This window comes from Lytechinus variegatus, chromosome 6, assembly GCF_018143015.1.
Source record: "Lytechinus variegatus isolate NC3 chromosome 6, Lvar_3.0, whole genome shotgun sequence".
Taxonomy (NCBI): domain Eukaryota; kingdom Metazoa; phylum Echinodermata; class Echinoidea; order Temnopleuroida; family Toxopneustidae; genus Lytechinus; species Lytechinus variegatus.
The window spans coordinates 45,172,130-45,185,536 of record NC_054745.1 but is presented as its reverse complement, the minus strand read 5'-3'; the positions used below and the strand labels follow the sequence as shown (position 1 = coordinate 45,185,536).

General features: G+C 37.3%; 1 pseudogene; it reads right to left on the bottom strand.

The window, feature by feature from the left end:
- Positions 1 to 10,343: 10,343 nt before the first annotated feature.
- Positions 10,344 to 12,633, bottom strand: LOC121417900 (annotated as a pseudogene).
- Positions 12,634 to 13,407: the final 774 nt, after the last annotated feature.

Genomic DNA, 13,407 nt, shown 5'->3' with positions numbered 1-13,407 from the left:
TTTCATTAACAGCTTCCTCCTCAGACAGAGCACTATTGATACTTCCAACCAACTCAGGATCTTTGCCTTGAGCATCGATCAAAGACAACCTATTAAGTCCTACATCAGATTCACCATCCTGATTAACTCCACTATCGTCTTCAGCAGATTTGCTATCATCTACCTGACAGAACACACTGTTATCATCCAAATGACCAAGAAAACTATCTCCCAAATTAACAGTATCCGGACTAGTCTCTTTCAAACCCTGCTCTGAATTTTTCCTTTCCTGTTTTTCCTTAGCAGCCATAGACCTAGTCAATACACAGGAGGAAAACACGTCTGGCATCTCTTTTACCAAACTTTCAGTTTCCTCATCAGACACAGGAATGTTTGATTTAACTGGATGTGGCAAAACCTTATCACCCGCAAGATCATTACCTAACAGCAACGATACGCCTTCTACCGGTAAGGCAGGAGAAACTCCAACCTCCACCTGACCCGAGACAATAGCAGACTTCAAATTCACACTATGTAAAGGCACCTGTATTACACCACCTACACCTCTTACAAACACATCCGAATGAACAGCCGAGTCCTCAGAAAAAGGCAAAACATTAGCTAAGAGAAGAGTCTGGGTGGCCCCAGTATCCCGAAGAATACGGATAGGAACCTCCTCACTACTACCTGACAAACTTACAAAACCTTCAGTCACAAACGGTTTATACCCTACAGACACTGCTCTATTCTCTCTCTTGACACTAGCTAATGCATTAGGAACTACTTTCCTCTCACCAAAGCCCTCTTTCTCTCTCTTTTTCTTCAGCTTACTACACTCAGACATTCTATGTCCTTCTTGCTTACAGTAATAACAAGGACCAGGAACAGGTTTTTGCCTATTACCACTCTTGACAGTATTGTTACTACCTTGACTCTCATCTTGCCATGAATAATCCTTCTTACCAACAGACTGATTAACCTTCCCTTGAGGTTTACTCCTATCAACTACCTTATGTGTTAAGACATATTCATCCAAGAGTACTGCTGCCCTCTGAACGTTCATCACGTCACGCTCCTCTAAGTACTGCCTTAACTCATGTGAAACCGAACGTTTCAACTCCTCAGTCAACATAAGCTCCTTCAAACTCTCAAAGCTATTAACACCAGTTGAGGACAACCATCGTTCAAAATGAACAACCTTCTTACGAACCAAGTCTACATAAGTGTCCCGTTCGCCCTTTTTAGTATTGCGAAATGCTTGCCTATGTGCCTCAGGCACTAACTCGTAAGCCCTCAAGACAGAAGATTTCAGTTGCTCGTAGCAACCCCCCTCTTCCACAGACAATGAGGCATAAACCTCCTGGGCCCTACCGATGAGCACACTCTGTACCAAAGTTGGCCAGACAGATCTCTCCCAGCCTAAATTGACAGCTACCTTCTCAAAATGCTGAAAGAACTCCTCTACCTTACTCTCATCAAACTTAGGAACTAACCTAACATACTTACAAGCATCAAACTTGACAGAGGAATCACCACTCCTCACATCCAATTCCTTAGATTTCAAATCTAGGCTCTTCATCTGTAGCTCAACCTCTTTTGTACGAAGTTCAAGCTCTTTCAATTTCAACTGTGCTTCCAGAGTTTTTAGATTTAACACAGAATCACGAGATCCATCAGAAGGCGCAGAATCATCCCCCTCCTCCTCAGAATCAGCACGAGTTGACCAAATGTCCGTTTGGACCAAAAACTGACGAATGCAGTCCATAACCTCATCCTTTCTAAGTGAAGGACGAACCGAAATGTCTAAAAGACGAGCAGCTTCCACTAACTCAGCCTTAGTCAACTGCCCCAACAGCTCTGGTGTGGGACCATCAACAAAACTTTGCACTCTATCCTCAGCCATTGAGATATAACTATGCTCAGACCACAAAACAAAACAACCAGTCTATAATATATACCAAACTCCACTAAGGAGACAAAACCAGCATAACAGCTAGTAAACAAGACAGACTGATCCAAAACATGCAGTGAGCAAGCACAAAAATGCAAAAGGAAACCTAGCAGCGAATAAAAATACCAGAAATCCACTGCGCCTTGAACGAAGGCTAAATCCGAGAAAAATTGAGCGTGACCCGTCGCCTACACGAGCCCAACGAAACGCTCCACACACAAATCGTGCATACACGCCATGCACAGAACACGCACATAACTACACGCAGCGCTAGCGCATTATACCACATGTACTGTACGTAATAACCGGTATACGGAATACGAAAACGAACTACCTCGACATGAAAACTGGCTTGTTTTCCGACTCCTGGACAAGGTCCCAAATATGTTATTACTGATAGTCTACATCCAGACTTGGGTGCGTCACAGGTAACACACAAATTTAGGATCAATTTATCATTGTAAGTTTTGATTCTGATTAGTTCATTGTGATTTTCAACTATGATCGTGTTACGCCATGGCATTTTTACGATTAACTGTAAACTTTTGTGAAACGGTGACTAAATGGGGTATTCTTAATCCGATTCTCGTGCTCAACGAGCCACAATGACAACCTTTTTGCTCCCAATTATTGTTCGAAATCAGTTTGTTGAAAATATAACCTGACAAAAGAGAACAGACTGTGATTTAGGCAAACATTTCCCAGAACAATGTATATTATGCGAGAGTCAAAATCCGATATAAAATGAAAGCAAGACAAAATCCCTCTGATGTCATGTAGCTTCTACACAAAACCAAAGTTAAAAACATATGAACTTAAGAGACAGAGATACATCAAGTAAAAAAATACTCATATGTTGTGGTTTCCATTACCAGCTACTCAAAAAGCGACTTTGTAAGCTTGAATACATTTCTTGATTAATGATTCATGATGAATAAATATACCTCATTTTACAGCTTATATCATATTAAGGGATAGTAATATTTAGATCATGCACATATCCTCTGAAGCGTATATTCTTTTTTTTTTCTTTTTTTCTTGAAACATTGGGCATGTCAATCATGTCGAAAATATCATTAACTCATCATAATTTGATATATTATAGTGAAAATTGTATTGATAAATCTCTTAATCCATTAAAGATAAATATAAAAAAGTAGTTGCTGTGTATACCGATTTTACTAGAAATCAGCCCCCCTAAAATACTAATCAGTACATGTATTTTCAAAGATAAACGATAACGCATAGAACTGAAATGTTAGAAATCAGTGTTTTGCTAAAACCAACATTCTTATTATTTTCCACTGCTAATCTACACAACGCTTAGACTGACCAATCAGGTTTCTACATTATATTCTAAAGATGAAAGGCTTTCAAAATTACAAAGGAATTCAAATTGTAAATATTTATTCCACTTATCAACATTATAAACGCAATTATTATGAATTCTCACAAATTGATAGATTACGAGGTTATTCATAATATCATATCACTGGATGTATACGTACAAACTAACACCATTTTCTAACAATAATAAGCTATTACACCAATTCGGAAACAAGTATATACATGTAACCATAAACATATTAAGTGAAATTTGATGATAAGTAATAATAATAATACTACTATTAATAATGATAATAATAATAATATAGAGTATTTCTAAAGTACCAAATCCACATTGATTATGTGCTCAAAGCACTGAAATATACTTGGTATATTATTATTACCCCGTCTGTAGCTGAGCGGCCATATAGGCGCCAAAGCATTCAAGGAATAAATCCTACTGGCTACCCATTCACCTCACCTGGGTCGAGTGCAGCACAATGTGGATAAATTTCTTGCTGAAGGAAATTATGCCATGGCTGGGATTCGAACCCACGACCCTCTGTTTCAAAGTCCGAAGACTAATCCACTGGGTCACAACGCTCCACATAAGTGCCTAATTGTTCTATATACACTTTATAAAATGCAATCAATATCAATGTTCTTTATACAATTATCTTTTGTCTAAGCTAGGTATTATGAAGTTATGTGCACTTTGCTATGAATATGTATTATAATGTTAACTCAATTTTATATTACAAATTAGTATACTAGTCACTGTATTCTGGACCGTCGTCTACATCACTATCATTATCATTGCCGCCATCATCATTATTATCATCAACATCATCATTGTCACCATCTTAACCAGTATGATATCAGGAATGCGAAGAATAAGATGGGCCTAAGTTTAGAAGAACAATCACTTGCGTCCCATTAATCAGATAAATATAAACATTTCCCAAAATGGATTTTACATTGTTTATGTAAAAATGAACTAGTTTTCAGTTCGAGTTAGCTATTGAACCATCAATCAAAGACGAATTCTTATCATCATCGTAATCATCATCATCAATCATCATAATCATCATCATGATCATAATAATGATCATCATAAACGTAATCATCATCATAATCATCATCATCATAATCACCAATATCATCACCATAATAATAATAATAATCGTCATCATCATCATTATCATCATCATCATCGTGAACGGTCCGTCATACTACGGCTGCAATTTTTCTCTTGGAAGTGGGTACGTCATTTCATTTGTTCACTTCTCTCATCCTGCGCTCATAATGATATATATATTGCTTCTTACATCATGATTTGATAACAATGCACAAAAACCCCTCTAAATACCATGTTTTACAAACTTCATTGACTTACTGCACATCAACACAACTATATATCATGAGGCACGGGCGTAAATGAAGGGGTATGGGGTATACATCCTCCTTGTGAAGAGGGGGGGGGGGTGGCATGCACAATCATTCCCTTTTTCAAGATAGAAATAAAATGCGTGGACTCAACTTTAAATGCGGTCAAAATGCTTAAAATTTCCCAATTTTGAATTCTAAAAATGCATTTTCTTTTCGCGCAGTCGCTCCACTCCCGCGCTCAATCTAATCTTACAAGATTTTGGCCATTACAAATCCCGACGTTTAGCATATAGTAAATGTTACATTCCCTGCATCATGAGAGTAATACGTCCCCTTGTATTCATTATGTATGATACCATTGGCTTTTAAATGTGATTATTACTTTGATCATAAACCAATCAAAACATCATTTATCATACACTGGTGGTTAAGGGTGTGTGCGTGTGGGGTGTGTGTGTGTGTGTGTGTGTGTGTGTGTGTGTGTGTGTGTAGGTGTGTGCTGGGGGGTGTCATACTATCCTTGCATCGGGGAAAATATAGGTCTACTCTATACTTCGAGTTAAGTTAACGATGAGTTACTGATGACATTGACCAAATCAATGCCGTTAATTAAACGCAGAAGCAAGTTAGGACAGCAAAATTTCCCTCACACTTTGCAATTTTATCTGTTTATACGAGACTTTAATTAATTCCACAAAAATATGACAAAATTTAGAATATGAATTTTGTCGCAAATTTTGAATGTTACATCACCTCTCAATATAATCTTAAAGATTATTCAAAATCTTTCCTTTCTGCGCTATTGTTATCGCATTTTTTTACCTGTTTGAAAGTTAATTTTGTGGCCTGTGATGACTTATAATCATTTCATAAGCACCCTTAATCCCAGTAACAATGATTCCTTTTTATTCTCGTCTCACCATTAACCAGTCAGCAAATGAGTTTTCATTTAATAGAATATGGACTGTTTGATATTATTTACTCTCTTTATTTCTTTCCTTTTCTTCTGTAGTTCTGTAATTTATTGCTAATTAACCTTCATCATCCTCTGTAATTATATGCACATCATTTTAAACGACTTAAGCAACTTTTCAAGGCTAGCAAAATACGCCCACTCTCTGCATTTTCCCATAATTACATACCCCTAGAAAGATAATTGTCATAATTTTGTCTTAAACTATTAAAAATTGTACTCCCTCGGTTCTTTAGCTCGCATATTGATATTTGCTCTAAATCATTTTCTTATAACCTAGCAAATCTATTTCACCATATCCATCGAACGAATTCATTTTAGGCCTTTATTAATATATACATTTTAAGTCTATACACTTCCCGTGATGTGATAATTACACGCCAGTTGATAGAGGTTTTTGGACATAAATTTATCTTCCAAATACTCGCTCGCATATTGATATCAACTGTACATTATTACTTTACATCCATCGAAAAAAAGATCGTTAAATGCCTTTAAAGGGGAAGTTCACCCTGACAAAAACTTTATTGTAAAAATAGCAGAAAAAATAATAAAAAATATTGCCGAAGGTTTGAGAAAAATTCATCAAATAATTAAAAAGTTATTAGAATTTCAATTATTTGATTTGTGACGTCATATGCGAGCAGCATTCCTACATAGCGAATGGTAAAAAATCAATTAAATGTCATTTTCTCAGAAAATTGAAAATGGTTTTCACTGTACCTTTTGTGTATCAATAGACAAATCATTTCACACCCGATCATGAATAGAAAACAAAATTAAGTCATCAGGAACCATGCAACATTTGAAATTCATGCATTTTATATTACATAACACATGGGGCAGCTGCTCGTTTATGACGTCACAAATCCAAAACTTTGAACTCTAATAACTTTCTTACTCTTTAACGGATTTTCCTCAAACCTTCACCAATATTTTTTACTATTTTTTCTGCTTTTTTTGCAACAAAGTTTTCTTCAGGGTGAACTTCCCCTTTAACTCAATGATGGTAGCATTATGTACATACACTACTTTCATTCAGCAAGGAATTCATCCACAGTGTGCTGCACTCGACCCAGGTGAGGTAAATGGGTACCGGCAGGAAGTAAATCCTCAAAAAGCTGTGTGCACCGAAATGGTAGCCTAGCTTCGCCGGGTAATAATAATAGCAGGGCCTGCTGGGAGAACAGTTTTCGGAACTGAAGTGGCTACCCTGGGTAAATATACCGCTATTATTATTATTGTTATCATTACCGCATACATTCGTAATTCCGAAGCTTCGTAATTCCGAAGGTTCGTCAATCCGAAAACGAAATGAGGTTCGTAATTCCGAAGGTTCGTTAATCCGAAAACAAAATGAGGTTCGTTATTCCGAAGGTTGGTCAATCCGAAAACGAACTTAGGTTCGTTAATCCGAAACCGAAATAAGGTTCGTTAATCAGAAAAAGAAATGAGGTTCGTAATTCTGAAGGTTCGTCAATCCGAAAACGAAATAAGGTTCGTTAATCCGAAAATTAAATAAGGTTCGTATTTCCGAAAATGAAAATTATTCATTTTGGTAACAAAAACGGTGTTGTCATTTCAAGATTACACGATATTATGCAATGATAGTAATAACGATCGATGATACATGTGTGTGTTGTGGAAAAAAAACATGTATTTCATTAAGAATAGGCGCCCTGATCAAGCATAGGCTAATTTCGATTTTATCTGACCAATTGCTGCCTAAGCAAATGGTTTAAAGATGCGGGGATCAAGTTTGTTGGTCGCGTGGGAGTAACCTCTAGATAAAATGATTTGTATTGGAGGGGATGTCATTTTTAATAACAGCTTCTGCTGGTAATAAAAATAAAAATAATATTAATTGTGATCCTTGTGGGATGTTGAAAGCACGAATCGCAAGCTCAAACTAGTAGACATTTCATGCAACAAGGCGTGAACTTAAACATTCTAAGCATTTTTTGTAATCGTGAGAAAGATGTGCATCTTTGAATTAACTCGAGGGCGAGCTGTAATCTGTTTATATACGTTTACTTTTAAGGACTGCATTTAGTGACTCATGAATAGAATATATATCTCACGAACTAAATAATGAGAGCGAGAACCGCAAGCTCAAAATTTGTGATAGTCCACCTTGAAACTGGACATTTTATACTTTTTTGTAACCAGGAATAGAATGAGTTCCTCAATAAACAATGATGCGAGCGAGAAACGTGAGCCAAAATTTTCCGATTTTCCAACCTGAAAACTGGACATTCTAAGCATTTTGCAAAAAAAATAATAGCTGGGAGAACAGTTTTTAAAACTGAAGTGGCTTCCCAGGGTAAATAATATCTATATCATTATTATAATTCTAGGCCTACATGAAATTTCCAAAAGTTTGAGCACTTGATTCGCTTGCAACATCTCACAAGGATGCCCTTTTAACAGTAATTGACCAAAAAGGCGAATTTTATCTTCAGATTTGATTTATTTCCCCAAACCGCTTGCTCACTACGCTCGCAGAAATGAAACATAAATATATAATTTATCAATCAGTGATCACTTAATTTTTTTTGCTCAATTCAATTACTACAAAATACACAACCTCTATACACAGATGATAATCTCATTGTTAAGATATACGTTTGCACCAAATTGCCCCTATTGGCCCCTTTTTTGGCTCCCCCTAAGGAAAATATGTTCCGTCGCCACTGGTTGAAACAAGCATCGTCTTCATGGCTAACTGCAAAAAGTTCTTAAAATGTCCCCTTTAGATCATGTCAGAGCTTATATATTTAAAATTTAGAATTCTGCTCGGATTGTTAAAAACTTATTTTCATTTTTTATTGAAATACCCTAAAGTTTTAGCTTGTGATTCACGCTCGCAACACCTCACAATAATGCCATTTTAAGAATAATTGACCCCCCAAAACGTTTTACAACTTCACCTTTAAATTTGTTTTACCAAGCCGCTCGCTCATTATACTCTCTCCCGAAAAACAAAGCCTAAATATACGTTTTGCCATAATAAGAAATCACTTCAAAAAAGGTTTTTCTCTACTTAATCACCTTCAAACACACAATGACTTCAAGCAGATGATAATCTTAAGGTGAAAATATCACCATCCTCATAACAATTGAACGGCAACAGTGTCCCCCGCCCCCTCCCCCTTACCTCTGCCTCTACTTTCCCGGTTTTCATTTTAGGATTAACGAACCTTATTTTGTTTTCGGATTAACGAACCTTATTTCGTTTTCGGATTAACGAACCTTATTTCGTTTTCGGATTAACGAACCTTCGGAAAAACGAACCTTATTTCGTTTTCGGATTAACGAACCTTCGGAACAACGAACCTTATTTCGTTTTCGGATTAACGAACCTTCGGAACAACGAACCTTATTTCGTTTTCGGATTAACGAACCTTCGGAACAACGAACCTTATTTCGTTTTCGGATTATCGCACCTTCGGAACAACGAACCTTATTTCGTTTTCGGATTATCGAACCTTCGGAATAACGAACCGTCGGAATAACGCCACAAATGTTCGAATAAACGAACCCTTTTTCGTTTTCGGATTAACGAACATCGAGGTATAGGCAATTTACGTGTTTCGGAATTACGAACCTTCGGAATTAAGAAGTGTAACCATTTCAAAGATTTAAACAGTGGAGATGTGTGTGCCCTGAAGTTAGCGTTGCAGCATAAACGAACAGCCCGTTTTTGAAGTATTAAAAGGGGTTTTAAAAATTTGTCAAATGTTTTTGCCCATACAAGATTACAATACATTAAGTACGGATATACAAGTGCATCATGTAAAGAAAGCATGGCAGAAGATGGTAAAAAACTTTTTAGTTTACACATAACTAATATTATAAAACGGGTTCAAGGATGTAGCCAATGGTGAGTGCGTATTCAAGTCACGTGTTCATGCTTTAATTATGCGCAACCTTCCAGTCGTGCATTTTTCGTGCAGCACTGTGCATTTTTTGTGCAGCATTAGTTCCAATAGCACGTAAAAACTGATACGCGTTCAGTAAAAGAGGCTGGCTAGGATTTTGATGCGCTTACTTAGGCGCGCATAGTAGATACGCCTGTGATGTCATAAATGACAGTCTTGTGATCTCTTCGTCTGTGCGATCGTACACAAGTTGGAGGGATTTGAACAAGATTTCCATGAAAAAGATTCATTTTTCCGACCCGTTTTATAAAACAATTAATGCACATTTTAAGATTCGTGATGTTAGTGACGATGCGAGCAACTCTCGGGCATTCACAATATTATGCAAAAGCACTCGGCGCAAGCGCCTCTTGCTTTCGCATAATTGTAAATACCCTCGAGTGTGCTGCATCGTCATAACACACTCATAACATTAATTGTATACTATCAGTTCCTTTTAACATCAGATCTATTGTGTTTAGTATATCAACAATCATGAAAATCGCAACACAATCAACACTGCTGGACATTCAAATTTTAATTTCGTTTTATAGAAAAAAAAATATAAAAAAAATGTAATGCATACTTCCAAATTCATAAAATACTCTGAAACTTATCATGCAGGCCTTATTAAAATAGTAATTTGCCAAAACGGGAAATTAGAGTTGAATAAAGAGGCAGAGTTAAAGTAGGCATACGTTTTTATAAAATGTTTTTCATTGTCTAAAAGGAAGGTTTTTCCTTGTTAATGTGTCTCATAGTCATCATAGTGAATACAATAATTAATTTATCCCCGACGTTTCGTTTAGAACTTGAATCTCTTTTCGAATACGAGAATACTATCTCCATCACAAGCAATCATCTTGCCTGATGATGAGATCATTACACGAGACAATAAAAGGTAACGCAACCTATCATCCTCACCAGTCAGTCTAGCTGGTAGAGGAAATGACGTCACTCTTCTCATCTTCACTTCACTCCCTCTCATCACCTAATCAATCATACACGTCTTGTACTCATCATCTGATGTCACAACGTAGAGATCGTCTGTTATAGGATCAACACTGACATTCAAGATGACATCACTATGGGGGATTTCCCTTTGACCACCCTGTCTGTCTATGATTAGTACTCTCTTATCAACAAGGTAAGGTTGAGCGATGATGTGACCTGATGACAGCACACCTTGCATCACTACATTCTGTTTACATTTGATGGTATTCACGATCTTACTATCAGCTGGGTTGATGGCGTATATCTTAGACTGATTCCCTTCAGCAGCGATGATCATCCCATCACGGTCAACAGCTATATCCACCCATGGCGTATCGTCTGTTGAATTTCTTGGTATCATAACGCCGCCAATGTGCTCCCATTGTCTGTCATACACACTGATGCATCCAGTCAAACTGTCCCCTGTACAACCTTTACAGAATCTACCACATACTATCTTGTCATCATTCAGTAATGCACAGGAGATTACCCCTGATGTATCAGTACCTGTTATCACTCTCTGGATGTGTTTAGTGTTTATATCTAACATGTATGTATGCACGCTATCTGACACCATGTCTGTGATGATCACATTACATTCATCTATGCAACCAACAATACATGGGAATTCGATTTTATCTTTGACACTGATTGTATCACTAAGCATCCACTCGCCATCATACCCACCAATCCTACCATCATACTTCTCTCTCCCAACACCCTTTACAAACCTCACACCTGATATTCTATCAGTGATTTGTTTCACATCATTCTTATTTAGTGGTTTCTTTAGTTTATCACTCACTGACATGTTCACACTATGACCGTCTTTAACAATGTTTTTATCGTCTTCTAGTACTGTATCTATGGTCTGTATTGCATTCTCTATTGTTTTTGTGTAATCCTGCAATGATTTCATCAACTCTCTGAATTTCCTATCCTTTTCTTTAACAATGTTATCAATGTCTCTATGAAGACCAATCTTCTTATTGACCATAGGCGGTTTCAAACCGCCTCGATCACAAGAATCCCCGTTAAATTATGAGAACTTTTTAAGGCTAAAAAATACCCGTTAATTATTCCTGCATTCACACCGCCCCGAAACACATCCTTCGGGATAAGTTCCCGAAGTTACGAGCATGCGCAGTGTGGTCTGATAAGCAGGCAAGGCGGGAGATTCAAAATCACTAGCCCAGCAGCCACCCACGCCGCCGCGCCCAACGACACGCTGGGATAAAAGTTCCCGTAATTTGCTTTCACATCGCCAAAATACCTGCGACCTTGGAAAAATCCCCACGAAAGTTCTCGTAATTTCGCCAAGTACCTACTATTTAGCGGGTATTTTCTTTCGGGGAGATTACGCGTAGTTTGCTTTCACATTACCAAAATACCTGGTATTTTCTGATCGGGGTAAATTTCCCGATCAGAGAATACCTGGAACTGGCGAACTTCGAGGCGGTCTGAAACCACCTCATGTGTCTTTGTCTAATCTGTGCATTTGTATGGATTAATTCAAGTTGTTTATCTCTCTCTTCATTGTTCTCTCGAATCTTCTCATTAATCTTCATAATCTCTTCTTGAAGTACTTGATTCTGATCATCAAAACGTTGGTTGATTTTGTCAGCATCCATCTTCTCCTTGACTTTATCTATGTCGATTGCCTCATTGATTATGGAATTAACTTCATCTTTCAAAGCTTGCAGATGGGTGTCTGTGTCTTTCGTGCATTGGTCAATTTCATCTTCATAAAGACGACCTTCTTTTAATTTGTTCCTCGCTCTTTCTTTTAGAACTGTTAGCATCGCCCCACTGTCTTTTATTGCTTCATTTATGTCTTGTCGCTCGCAAGGATGCCGGTGTTTGATCATAGCGCATGAATAACACAATGGAACGCCATGATATTTACAATATAATTTTACCTTTTCATCATGTTCTTCACAATAAATATTTGGTACACCTCTTTTAACTCTTGCAATGCATCCTTCTTTAGAGGCGCAGTCATCACAGAGTCTCTTCTTCTCCTCCACGTAGTACGTCACATCTATGATTGATTGACACTCATTTCCTTCACATTGTTGGTCTGGGGTGAAGTTAGCCGCCATGATGATCAGAGTAGTGAACTGATGAAAATGGAAGACAAAACAATATATAAAAAGGGAAGATAGATAGATAGATAGAGAAAGACAGAGAGAGAGAGAGAGAGGGGGGCAGATTTGGTGGTAAAGATTTATAAAGAGGGAGAGTTAGAGTGGAGGAAAGAGAATGCACACAGATAAATAGGGGTGATTTGAATAAAGGGGGGGGGGGGTGGGATAGAGATGGAGGGAGGGAGACAGAGTAGCGGTTAAAGAAATAAAAAAGAAAGAATCAATGAGAGTGAGGGTATGGAGAGCAAGGAAAAGACAATTAAACCATCTAGGGAGAAAGGGAGAGAAGGATGAAAAACTTAGAGAGAGATAGAGAGAAAAGGGGAGAGAGAAGCAGAGAAAAATAATAAGTCATAGAAACGACTTTTTTTCCTTACGTTGGCAAATGCCCTATTATGAACAATTCTCTTTCTTAATCACAAAATGTTTAAATTAACGATGAGATAAATCACAAGAAAAAAATATTTCTGATTGCTGTGATAGAATAAGACAACTTTTGCTTTTCACAATTTGACATATTACCTGTTGTGGTAAGCGCTTTCTTGTTCATCAAATATTCACCGAAGATGACATGGTTGCTGATGCAGCAGAAAGATGAAGGTGCGCTCCAGGCTGAAAATGATATGAATTGAAGAATAGGAACAATAATGTCAGACAAATGTTACAATGAAAATTGGGAATTGTAAAAATGTATTTTTTTTGCTATTTTTAAGGAACCTTTCTTTACAA